This window comes from Nelumbo lutea, chromosome 4, assembly GCF_056320005.1.
Source record: "Nelumbo lutea isolate HS-2025 chromosome 4, American lotus-T2T, whole genome shotgun sequence".
In the NCBI taxonomy this organism is placed as follows: Eukaryota; Viridiplantae; Streptophyta; class Magnoliopsida; order Proteales; family Nelumbonaceae; genus Nelumbo; species Nelumbo lutea.
Window position 1 is genome coordinate 60,127,073 of NC_142687.1, and position 14,112 is coordinate 60,141,184.

Below are 14,112 nucleotides of genomic sequence, written 5' to 3' on the forward strand. Positions count from 1 at the left end.
GCCTTGAGTTGCATATTTGATCTTTTGCCACGTATCCCTTGCTGTTAATGGATCGTAACATTGTAGGGAGACTTTGGAACGATTCCCGCTGCCACCAGGGTTGGGGGGGTTGTGCGTATGGGGTATGAGCTACCCCCATTCACCCCATGAAACAAAAAAAAAAAAAAAGGAATTAAATATTGTTTCAGTTTACTTAGTCCTCATTTGTAGCAGTCATTAATGAATTGAGTAAACATATTGAGTTCTATCGTGCTTGTTGTTTGATCAAACTAACAAAGTTTTATGGACGAATATAATAGATACGAGGTTTTAAAATAAGTAGGATTCTCGATCAAGCATAACTCAATGTGACCTCTTTTATTTTCTTGATTCGAAAATTTTTCAATGTTGCCCACAGAAATATATAGTTGGATTGGCAAGAACAGAGGGGCGCATCCACAATATTTGGGGCAATAGCTAATAGCACTTGCATTAAAATAAAATTTGTATACAGTTGTAAGGTCAACAATTTTGTATTCAGCTAGGGTTACAAAATTATAGGATCGTGTTTGGATGGCAACCTTCTAGACACAATTCTCCTCTTTATGCCCTTTCTACCTATAGGGAGGAACTTATATTTTGATTCTTGAATCCATGGTTTTTAAAACCGAACCAGTCAGGGTCCAGTTACCGGGTCGAACGCCGTTCTAACAAAAAAAATAAAAAAAATAAGAAAAAATAAAAATAAAAAATAAAAAACAGTCAAAACGGTTCGAATGGTTAACTGTTCGGTTCAGCAGTTTGCTGACCAAAATCAACGGTTTTTGGGGAAAATCTGGTTTTGGGGGTAAACAAAACTGGTCACCTAACTGCTTCCCAGTTTTTCTAGTATGATTTTGAAAACCATGCTTCAATCTATCTAGTGCAACTGTTGAGCACAATTGGGATTTGGGTCTTAAAAAAGGGCTTCATGATCATGAAGTGAAAGGTATCATACGTTTGTTGCAAAGCTTGGAAGAGACATGTTTAGATGTGGGTAAAAGGGATGGAAGAATCTAGACCCTATCACCATCTGGTTCTTTCACCTTAAGTCTTTTTTTTCTTCCCTTATTTTTTTTATCAGTAATAGTATTTCATTAAAAGGTTACAAGATTAGGAGAGAGAAAATTTCTTTACTCTCCAAAGAACAATTTAGAATTACAATTGAGCCTAGAACAATTGGTTCCTACCAACCCCTTGTTTTGCTAATGCATCAGCCAATCCATTTGTTGTTCTTTGAATCCCATTGAATTTTGCATCCATATTTTTTGTTAGCCACTCCATTACCAACTTTGAGTCACCTTCTATAATCAGATTTCTTATGTTTATATCCATTGTCTTTTGCAATCCCTTCATGATGGACATAATGTACGCCCTTACGGAGTCACCTACACCAATTGGGCCAAAAATTGCCAATAATTTTGCCTTTACTATCTCCAAACACTCCTTCAATGCTAGATGGGCCCAGGTTAGTTGCACTATTCCCGTCGAAGCTCAAGTTGATGTTATCAATCAACGGTGGAGATGAACTAGGGCTTCTATTGGAGTTATGATAGTTGGAACTAACGACACCCTTCCAATTTTCATGAGGTCATTAGTTAAAAAATCTACAACTTTACTCGATGAACCACTCTCACCATGACGGCTTCTATGACAAGCAACAACCTCTCTAGTTCCTTTTTATCTAAAAATGATTTTGAGTTCATTTTGTTAGATAGTGTATGCCCTTAGCTCCAATCAGATTGATGTGCATTATGTCGTTTATTGTAAATGAATAAAATACATAATTGATTCATGTGATTTGGTGTGTTTCTGTGTAATACCCTTAAACTGGACACTTATGTGACTCATGCTAGTTTAGAATCTTCACGGCAGTTGGATAAATCTGGGGTGATTTATCCTAGTAAGACTAACATTGATGTGCTGCCAAGTTGGTTAGGGTGGCTTGTCTCAACTGCCAAGGTGAGACCTAAGGTACATGCAGTGTGGATTTTCTTGAAACCCTAAATCGGACCAAATTCCAGTATTGCTTTGGACCTTGGAGATAGATGGGCAAAACTGGAATGTTGCACCTGATCCCTAGACTCGATTTGGTACTGCACTAGGTGTTGGATTGGACTGTCTTTGATATGCCAACCAATGAGATCCTTAGAGGGGGTCAAAACTTGGGTATGTTGGGGTAGTCCGAGAATTCATCTGAGTGGATGATCATAATGATAGGATCAACCCCTTTTTCAGATAAAGTGAATAATCAAGGAATGCACTCTCTCTGATGGAAACCTAAATTGTCGGTAGTTGATTTCAAACGTCAAATTTGGTTTTGTAAAATATATTTATATAGAGATATACATATATATATATATATATATATATATATATATATATATATAGATATTATGATTTCAAGATGTTTGCAAAAGGTTTTAATTCCCGGGATCCATGTGAGTAGAGAGTGCAACACTATACCTTGCAGTCGAGAGAGAGGTCATTTCTTGTCGGACAGTGTTTGATCATTATGTACTAAGAGGTTAAGACCATTGAGGGTAATACCTGATGGGCTAATCTTGCATCTACCCACAGTTCTTGGGTCTTCATAAGGTGGTTGGACCCAATGACCATTTATTGTAAATGTTGGGCTCGTTATGAGCCCAGGGTGATGGACTCAGGGGTTCATTGTCTTCTACAGTGAATTCAGCCAAGCCTTGTAACAAAGGCTGGGCTGAACCCATGTGGCTAATGTGTAGATCGATGTAAGGGTTCCACGCCATACAAAGAGAGCCAACTGGGTAGGATGTTAAGGAGTAAGTGAGCACATAAGCTTAATGGGCCTAAAGCTCAATTCGAATTGGGCTTAAGTTAATTAATTAAAAGGGCAAGAATGATTTATAATCTAATTAAGATTAGCTAAAGGATAAGATAAGTCTTATTCATTCAAGAGTCCAAATCAAAATATCAGATTTGGATCCAAAAACTCTCTCCTAATTAGATTGGGAGGCTGATCCAAAGAAGACTATAAATAGGGGGTGAATTCCTCAGTTTTAATACACAACAATTTGCATAGTTCTCTCCTATTCTTGCCACCCCTACCCAGTTTGATCTCCACTTGTGGAAGTCATCAAGAAATGTTCTTGATATTGCTTCTGAAGGGATAGAATATTCATCTTATGGACGCCCAAAGATTGCGGAATAAGGAGGCGAATTTCAAAAATTTTTCTCTCCCTTCAACTAGGAATCGAATTCCCTATTTAAAAAATCATATTTTCAATGATCATTCTTGAACCATAAACTGAATCAGATCTGAACCAAAATGAGTAGGGAGGGATTATACCTGATCCGGAGAAACAGTATCTCCCAATGGAGGTGTTCACACCCAAGGAAGGATCCAAAATCTGCTCCCACTGAAGATGGCACAGTGTAGGGTGGAGCAGAATCAACAGTGTTCTTCCAAAAGAACTTGACCCTTCGCAAGAATCAACTGGATGGCTTGTGAATACAGCTCCAAACCAGTCTTTTCTCCAAAAGATTGGTATCAATATCAAATCTTGACTTCTCCCAAGAACTGGAGATCGAACTGCTAGAGGCGACGGCTGTAGGAATGAGGCGGCAAGAGAGTATTTGCTGGGTGCATAATTCTTTCTTCTTGTAACCGCAGCTCTGAAGACAAGAGTATGTAGCTTGCATGTCTAAAGATTGCCGCCCCCTCCTCCTTTTATAACCTCAAAGGGATCAACTCCTAATCCCATTAGGAGTTGCTAACCCAAATCATATTTGGATTAGAAGTCCCCTTAAGTGATAAGGGATAACCCTTATCTTATCTGCAAATTTAGATCAACCATCTCCTAATCTGATTAGGAGGCTTCCAGATCTAAATCTTATTTAGATCTTGGACTCTCTAAGTGGATAGGGTCTAGGCCCAATCCTATCAGTTGATCCATCTCAGAATTCGCCCCTTAAGTGACTAATCAAATTAGCCCAATTCGAAATGGGTTTAAGGCCCATTTAAGGTTATGTATTCATTTAGCCTTCCAATCTGCTGCCCAGTTGGGCTTCCTTGTATGGCGTGGGACCCAAACATTGATCTACATATCAACCACATGGGTTCAGCCTAGCCTTTATTACAAGGCCTGGTCGAATACACTGTTATGTACAGTGCACCCCATGAAACCCATCTCATGGGCTCTATGGGCCCAACACTTACCCTAAGTGGTCCCTGGGCCAAGCCACCTTGTAACACCCAGGGACTGTGGGTAGATGCAAGATTAGCCCATAAGGTATTATTCTCAATGGTCTTACACTTAACCTCTCAGCCCATAATGATCATACACTACCCGACAAGAGAGGACCTCTCCCTCGGCTGTAAGGAACAGTGTTGCACTCTCTACTTATATGGATCTCGGGAATTAAAACATTTTGCAAACCTTTTTCGAAACCATAATATATATACTTTTATATCTCATATAAAATATATTTTGCAAAACAAATATCAATGATTGAAATTGGCTGCCGATAGTCTTGGTTTCCATTAGTGAGAGTGCATCCCTGATCATTACCTTTGTCCGAAAAAGGGGTTGATCCTGTCACTATGATCACCCACTCAGATGAATTTTCAGACTATCCCAACATACCCAAGTTTTGACCCCCGCTAAGGATCTCACTAATTGGTACATCAAAGACAACCCAATCCGACACCTAGTGCAGTATCATAATCGAGTCTAGGGGTCGGGTGTAACTTTCCCGTTTTGTCCATCAATCTCCAAGGTCCAGGGCAATACTGGAAATCTGGTCCAGGGCAATACTGTATGTGCCTAGGGTCTCACCCCAGCAGCTGAGACAAGCCACCCCAACCGACTTGATGGCACCACAGTGTCAGCCATGTCAGGATATGTCTCCCCATACCGACCCACTGGCTGTGAACATTCTAAACTAACACGAGTCTCATTAAGTGTTCAGTTTAAGGGTATTACACAGAAACATACCAAGGGAACATGAATCAAATATGCACTTTTATTCATTTACAATAAACTCATAAAGTGCATCATCTTGATTGGAGCTAAGAGCATACAAAACTGTCTAACAGCTTGTTGGTAGTAGAAGCAATCTCAAGTCGTGCTCATCAGCCCTATTCGATTCTTGCTGAAGACTCTTGGTTCTTGCTGAAGAGCCATCCTGCTTCAGCTCGCACTGTGTCATCTTCAGTGGAAGCGGGTTTTGGTTTTCTCCTTGAGCGTGAACACACCTTCATTGGGAGTTACTACTACTTCGTATCAGGTATATCCCTCACTTCCTAATGGTTTCAGATCTGGTCAGTCTTGTTTTAAGAATGGTCCTTGAAAATGCAGTTTTCTAAAATAAGGAATGCGATTCCTAGATTGGGGAGAGAAATTTTTGAAATTTCACCCAACCTTCCTATAGGGTTCGGCCATCCATATGATGGATCTCTCATCCATTCAATGGTATCAGAGCTAGGTTCACATTCTCAAACCAAAATCAGATCTGATTTGAACCTGCGCAAATAGGCAGAATCGGTTCTACCCGATTTGCGTTGTTAGTTCCTAGTTTTGGGCGATTGATCTGAAAATTAAATCTTTAATATTTTGTTATACATTTAGAATCTTTCTATTTATGTTTCTTGAATTTTGGGCTATTTGTATGGAGGAGATTGAAATTTTTCTATGACATAAGAAATCTGCGCATCTGTGTTTTTCTATTCATTCTTGGTCTGTAATTAATTTTTTTTTTATTTTATATGGAATGTATCGGAATTCAATTATGATGTAATATTAATAGAAAAAATTAGGTTTTCTATTTTATTTCATTGAAAATGAAGCTGGTTCACGTGAAGGAGATGATTTGCGCAGATAAGAAATCTACGATCTGCAATTTATAGAAATTGAAACTGCAAGTAGTGACTAATTTTTCTTGTAGGTTTGGATCCACACGAACAACCCACTGATTTGTTCGTTTGCTGACTTTGATTGTCATTTATCAACTCTATTTAATTTTCAGATCATCTTCTTGAATTAGATCTTGAATTAAACATCAAACCTTAGACCCTTTCAAACCAGATTGGACCAAACTGGTTAGACCGAATCTATGGTTCGATGGGGGCTGTTCTCAGCCCTAAAATTTCCTCATGGGATGAGGGGTTGATGGATAATTGCAAGATGCAATTTGGCCCACATCTATAAAACCCAATTTTGATTTGTTAAAACTGCTTTAGCCCAATTCACCATAAATGCTACATGGGCCGAACTACTCTTTGCAGTTCAGCTCATATACCTAGATAATATCATTTGATAATATTATGGACTTTAAATGGTATGAAAAGGTTTTTAAATTTTAATTATGGGTTTTACAGTTATTTAATTGATTGGATCAGTTATAGATTTCATGCATGTGATGTATGTGATTTGATGTGCTACGTACATAGGACATAAGTACTTAACCTATATAAATTTGACAGTGGCTCTTTCGCACACCATGGCTGAATGCACATCATTTCCATGGCGTCCATAAGATCATTTGATGATCTCCGAGCATGATGGGCCCCACATCAGCTTCCTCACCAAGAGGAACCGTGCGGAATCCTAGCCGTTTAGGGCCCATCTAAATCTGATTTTTAGAAAGTCAGTGGGAGCGACTTTGGTTTGACCTAAATAAAACTAGGGCGTAATTATTTGTTTCCTCCTAAAAATATAAGTGCATGTGATAGGAAATTCCATGTGGTGAATTCTCTAAAGGCCTTCCATCATCATCAGTATGAAGGTTGGCTATTTTGGTGAGTGAAGATGCACTATAAAATTGGGCTATCCATCTGCTAATGTAGTTGGATGGATTGCTTCATAAGATGATAGGGGCATCATAAACGGATGTGGGAGGGGCCTATCCTAAAATGGAAGACTCTCTCATGGTACCTTGGCGTTCACGAATATGATGGGTAAGCACTTATTAGACAAAAAGGTTTAACCTAAAATGGCAATGTATCAAGAATCTAATCATTCATGCATGCATTAGATCAAACAATTCAAGGGCATAATTCAAATTGAATGATTACCAACTGAATTGTGCAAGTTATTTCTAACCTTGCATTCAATTCAGTTCTTGAGTAGTAGATCTGAATTTCTAGAGTCTCTCTCAAGCACTCTAGAAATTCCAAGAGGTTAGAACATATCGGCCAAGCTGAATAATGAATGTTTGAATTCTTTCTAAGTCAATTTAGACATTACAAATCTCATATCTGAAGTTTCGGATTTGGATTTGTAAGAGAGCAATTCGGTCCATCAGTTCTACAATCACTTCTCTAATCAAGAAACATCAAGGTAGATCTAAACCATTTGAATGATTCAAGAAAACTTAATTACATAATCTGAATTTACAACATTCAATCTCCATTACAGCAAGAAAGAAAGAAAGAAATAAGTAGAAACTACATGATCTAAAGATGAATTCAAATTCAAAGAAAACAAAAATTGAGTATGAAAGTAACTTAGATCTCTCAATCAAGCTTCCCCTCCTTCGAACTCACTTTCTTCTCTCTTGGATGCTTGGATCTCTTCAACTCCTTCTTCGTCTTGTGCCTAACTCTCTCCTCTCCTCTTCTTGAATTTCGAACCCAAGGGACTAGAGAGCCTTGAACTCAAGCAATTGAACACCTTCCCCCATTCGAGAGACCTCATTTTATAAACTTTCAAGGAGTCTAGAGGCCTCTCTTGAAGCTTCTAGAATTGGGTTTACTTCACCTCTCTTGAACCTTCTAGAGTGTTGCCCCCTTTCTCCTTCTTGAAGCCTCTAGAATTTGCCACCCCTTGCTCCCTTTGGGCTGCAACTTAGCTAAGTTTTGAGCATATTTTGGCTACACTCTAGGCTGCTCTTGGGTTGAAATGGGCCTCCTCTTTGCTGGGCCGAATTTAACCTTCTTGCTAGGCTCTCTCTTTGGGTTCTCCCAAAGAGTGTAGCATGGGCTGCATGGACCGGTTGCTCCTCCATTGCTCTCTTGGCTGGGTTGGGCTAAATTAATTAAATTTTGGCTCTCTTTTCTTGCTTTATGCCTTCTTTTTCTTGAGTTGGTTTCCCCTGAATTCTTTCTTGAAATCAAGCTAAGATAGGGTGAAATTCAATCAAATCGGCATAAAATCCATACAAAAACTGCATAAATTGTAAGTAAACCATGTACTCATCAAATACCCCCACACTTAAGCTTTTGCTTGTCTTCAAGCAAATACATCAGCCATAAACTGATCATCCCCCCATTTTATTCTCACCATTTACCGGAAGAGTTTGTTGGAGGGAATTGCATTATGTGGTTGGAAAACATTTTGTAAGTATTTAGCTCTTATTCATATAAACTATTGTTTAACACATGCATAAGAGCCAAGGAAAGAGAGAATATGAGATTCTTCAAGCTCTAGTTTTCACTCCCGTTCAATATGTAGATCAGCTCCTTGACTACGAAAATTAATCATCAATTTGAACTAGGTTCGAATCTGTAACTGCACCTCATTGAGAGTTCAACTGCATTTTGTCCCCTTGAACCTTAGTCGTCACCAAATTTTCTTTTTCTTTCCTCAGTTGTTTTCTAGGTGTGAGTGCATTTTATGCTCCATCTCACCCTTTTCTTCTTCTTTTGGTGTGAGTGCATTTTATGCTCCATCTCACACTCTTTTTTTCTACTTTTTTTTATTTATTTTTATTTTTTATATTTTTATATATTTTTTTGTGTGGGTGCATTTTATGCTCAATCTCACACTGGTTACAAGCTTGAAGCAAATAACAAGACTCATATTCCAAAATGCTAGTTTTACTATTCAACTCGGAATAGCGGAGTCAATTGGACTTTGTCCTTTTTGCATTTGTTGAATACAGGCTTGAAGCAAATAATGAGACTCATATTCCAAGCTGCTAGTTTTACTATTCAGCTCAGAATATTGGACTTTGTCCTTTTTGCATTTGTTGAATCTCATGCATCAACAGTTCAGAAGTGAACTAGTTCGATTGACCATTAATGATGAGATCAAGTGCTTTCATACTCATGAAGGTAGTTAGGGCTAGTCAAGATGAAAGACATATTCAGCCCCCTTAACCTCATGCATGTACTAAATCGGATTATTCACAGGAATAAAAACTGATACATACATTGGTCTCCCTTAACTCTTTGTACTCCCTCTTTAAAATCACCTAATAAACAACAATGAGCTTGAGGGGTTTCACTCTAATTAGTCATGTCCTTGCCTGTATGTGTGTGTTGGGGTGAATGAGGTGCATGGTTCCAGTCCCCACATCCTAGCCTCAGGCTAACTCCCCCACACTTAAGATGAACATTGTCCCCAATGTTCCTAGTGTTAGGGAGTAACAATAAATGCAACAAGAGTAATACCAAGTAAAGAGAGTGGTGTAGAGGACTTCCTGAAGATCCGATTGTGCAATGGTTCTTTTAGTAGGAAGCCGCTTCTGCTAGAAATGACTCCAAACTAGAAGGAGAGATTAGAAGCTTTATTATTCGAACTAGTATCCAAAAAATAATCAAAAACAAGGAAATGCTATAACAGTATGCAAGTTAGACAATTTATGACTAAGTATTTGAATATTATCATGCTGGAGGGTCACCGGCTGTCTAGATAGAGAGTGGATGGAGGGGGCACTGTGCCGCCCACCAAATGGTTTTAGGCGCTGACCATTTACTTTAAATGTTCCTTGAATTGGATGAGTGACCTCTATGGCCCCATGGGGAAAAATTTGTGTAATTGTAAAAGGTCCAGACCACCTAGATCTCAGCTTGCCTGAGAATAGGCAGAGACGGAAATTGTACAACACTTGCTGGCCTACATGAAAATCCTGTCTTAGCAAGTTCTTATCATGCCACCTTTTAATTCTATCTTTGTAAACCCTAGCATTCTCATAGGCAGCAAGTCTAAATTCATCTATCTCATTCAATTGCAACCGCCTCTTAACACCCGTGGCCTATATGTCAAAATTTAAGAATTTTAGTGCCCAATAGGCCTTATGCTCTAACTCGACCAATACATGACATGCTTTACCAAAGACCAACATGAATGGGGACATGCCAAGGGGTGTTTTATATGCAGTTCTATAGGCCCATAACGCATCATCCAATTTGATGGCCCAATCTTTCCTCGCAGATGTTACGGTCTTCTCTAGGATTCTTTTGAGCTCCCTGTTAGCCAAGTCCACTTGGCCACTAGTTTGAGGGTGATAGGGGGTAGCAAATTTATGTTTAATTCCATATTTCTGCATTAACCGTTCAAAGAGGGTGTTGCAGAAATGAGTTCCCCTATCACTAATTATAGCTCGAGGAGTGCCAAATCGGGTGAAAAGATTTTTCAGGAAATGTACTACCCTCCTAGAGTCATTTGTGGGTAAAGCCATGGCTTCCACCCATTTAGACACATAATCAATAGCAACGAGGATATACTTATTCTCAAAAGAATTCAGGAAGGGTCCCATGAAATCTATACCCTAGACATCAAAAATTTCATAGATCAGGATATTAGAAAGGGGCATTTCATTCTATCGGGAAATGTTACCCACTCTTTGGCATTTGTCGCATGTGGACACATACCTATGGGCATTCTTGAATAATGTCGACTAATAAAAACCTGATTGCAAGACCTTGTCTATAGTGCAGCTAGCTCCGAAATGTCCTCCTGCTTCTCTATCATGGAAAAATTGGAGTACCGATTCCATCTCCTCCTCGGGGACACATCTCTTTATGATTTGATCTACACATAATTTGTACAAAAAGGATTCCTCCCACAAATAGTATTTTACATCAGAAAAGAATTTCTTCTTCTGTTGATGTGAAAGGTTAGGAGGGATGACTTGTGCAACAAGATAATTTGCAAAATTAGCATACCAAGGAGATGAATATTCTTGAATGGAGTACAATTGTTCATCTAGAAATTCTTCTCGAATGTTGCTGGTTTTCTCCTCTTTTGAGCCTACCTTGTCCAACCGGGAGAGATGATCAGTAGCTAGGTTTGCGGCGCCCTTCATGTCTCGTATTTCAATGTCAAATTCTTGCAGTAGTAGCTGATTAGTCTTGGTTTTGAATTTTTCTTGGTAAGCAAGTGCCTCAATGCCAAGTGGTCTGTGTACACAATAACTTTGGACAAAATCAGATATGAACGAAACTTATCGAGTGCAAAGATTAGCACTAGTAGCTCCTTTTCTGTTGTGGTGTAATTTAGTTGTGCTCCATTCAAGGTTTTGCTAGCATAGTAAATCGGCTGAAAATGTTTGTTGGTCACTACTTGGAACTTGTGGGACACCTCCCACTGACCCTGAGCTCTCTTCATCAAGAACAACTTCCTGACGATGATTGTTCATGATATAGTCTTCCTCCAAGAAATGGGCATTTCGGCTACGAAACACCTTTTGTTCATGTGGATCATAGAATAAGTACCCCACAGAGCCCTTGGGGTGGCCTACGAATAGGCAACGACTGGTCTTGGATTCCAATTTGTCCACATTCATTCTTTTAATGTAAATAGAGAGCAGGGCGGACATGAAAAAGACACCAGACACAACACAGAGAGAAAACAACTCAGTTAGACTGATCTTGTCTTCAGTTCTTTTTCTTCCTGCTCTTGTCTCCCTTCCCTGTTCAATCTCTAGTTCTTGGATCTGATCAAGATTTGATCTTGATATTTTTTCTTGCTAGAAGAAACAATTTTGAAGCTGTGCTCACTACCCCATTCGATTCTTGCTGAAGAATCACAAGTTCTTGGTGAAGAACTACCTACTGATCCTACCTTATCCTAAGATGTATCATCTTTAGTGGAGGGAGGATTTGATACAGTCTTTTGGCGTGAACACCTACGTTGGGAGGAGCTTTTTGTGTGGATTCCATTTCAGGTATATCTCTCCCTTATCTTGGTTTTAGATTTGGTCTGGTTTGGTTACAAGAACGAACCTTGAAAATGCAGTTTTCTAAATTGGGAATAGGATTCCTAGATGGGAGTAAAGGAATTTTTGAAATTTCGTCCAACCTTCCTGTAGGGTTCCGCCATCCATATGATGGATCTCCCATCCCTTCAGTGGTATCAAAGCCAGGTTCAAGTCTTGAACCAATTTAGAACATATCTGAATCTGCGCAAATGGGCAGAAGGTGTTCTACCCAATTTGTGCAGTTGGCATTTTTTCTGGAAATTGGTTTCCATATTTTGGGCAGATGATCTGAAAAATAATTCTTTATTAATCTGTCATATTTATAGAAATCTTCTATGAATGTTTCTTGAATTTTTGTGCAGCACATGTGATGGAGATCAAATCTTTTTGGTGCCAAGATTGGTGCACCCTTCAAGCATAATGTGGTAAGTGATGATGCTATAAGGCTGAGGTTATTCCCATTTTCATTAAAAGATAAGGCCAAGGCTTGGCTAAATTCATTACCAACCGGGTCTATTGCCACTTGGTAAGAAATGGCTAGCCGTTTCCTTTCTAAATACTTCCCTCCCTTGAAAACAACAAAAATGATAAATGATATTACCACGTTCTTCCAACAAGAGGGAGAATCTCTCTATGAGTCATGGGAACGATATAAGGAGCTGCTAAGGAAGGTTCCTCATCATGGTCTTCTGATATGACCTTTTACAATGGTCTAACTAATTCAAATAAGACCATCTAAGATGTAGCATCCGGGGGCTCCATCAATAATAAGACACCTGAAGTGGCCCATACACTCATAGAAGAGATGGCAACCAATAATTACCATTGACATTCTGAAAGAACACAAGCAAGAAAGTAGCATGGCCTTCATAATGTTGATTCATACATGGCTCTATCTGCTCAAATTGGTGCACTCAGCAAGAAATTAGACGAGATGCAGATGGCAGCCATGCATGTGCAACCCGTGACACGTGATTTGTGTGGGGGAAGCCACATCAGTACTGAATTCCAAGTTGGCAATTAGTTTAGGTAGCCTACCGAATAGGTTGACTTTGTTGGTAACCCTCCAAGGCAGCAAAGATATCAGTACCCTCATGCCTTTCAACCGGGATGAAAAGGACACCTGAACCAATCATGGCAGAATTAGCATGCCCTGAAGCCCTTCCAACAAATTTTTCATCAGCCAGAACAAAAATCTAATTTAGAGGAGCTGATGACAAAGTTCATAGCCAGTGCTGAAACCAAGAGGCTTCAATAAAGAACTTGGAAAATCAGGTTGGGCAGCTAGCGCAATTGATCTCAACAAGGATACCAGGCACATTACCAAGTAATACAGTGGTGAATCCACGAGAACAAGTGCAAGCTATCACTTTAAGAAGTGGTAAGGAGCTTCCAGAAGTAGAGAAGAAAGCAAGGGCCGAAACTATGGCAGATCCAACCCTTGAAACTGGGAACTAGAAGAAGCAATCTGAACCGCACCAAGAAATGCACCAATAGCCACAAGTTCCCTTTCCTAATCGGCTGAAGCAACACAAGCTTGAAAAGGAATTTGGTAAGTTCCTTGAGATATTTAAAAGTTTACATATTAATATTCCTTTTGCTGATGCTTTAGCCCAGATGCCCCACTATGCACAATTTTTGAAGGAATTATTGGCAAACAAAAGGAAATTGGGAGATGTGGCTACAGTTGCCCTAAATGAATAATGCTCGGCAATCCTTCTTAACAAGTTGCCTCAAAAGCTTAAAGATCCAGGGAGTTTCACTATCCCTTGCACTATAGGAAGTTTAAAAATTGAAAAAGCTTTATGTGATTTGGGAGCTAGCATAAATTTAATGCCGTACTCAGTTTTCAAAAAATTGGGATTGGGAGAGCCTTAACCCACTAGAGTTGCATTGCAATTGGTAGATAGGTCCATTAAGCATCCTAGGGGGGATCATTGAGGATGTGTTGGTTAAAGTAGACAAATTTATTTTTCCCATTGATTTCATTGTATTGGACATGCAAGAGGATGTGGATATCCCTCTCATCCTAGGGACACCTTTCCTGGCTACCGGGAAGGCAATGATTGATGTCCAACAAGGACAACTCAGCCTTAGGATACAAGATGAGGAGATAATTTTTAAAATGTCTGATGCCATGAAACATGCACCCTCTAGTGATGACTCTTGTTACATGATTGATGCTATTGA

The 14,112-nt window shown here is 39.3% G+C and overlaps 1 non-coding gene across 1 annotated transcript; it reads right to left on the minus strand.

Moving 5' to 3' along the window:
* Positions 1-12,503: 12,503 nt before the first annotated feature.
* LOC148860816 (small nucleolar RNA R71) lies at positions 12,504-12,610 on the minus strand. Its single transcript, XR_016095337.1, has one exon. It is a non-coding gene; the product is annotated as a small nucleolar RNA R71 (small nucleolar RNA).
* Positions 12,611-14,112: the final 1,502 nt, after the last annotated feature.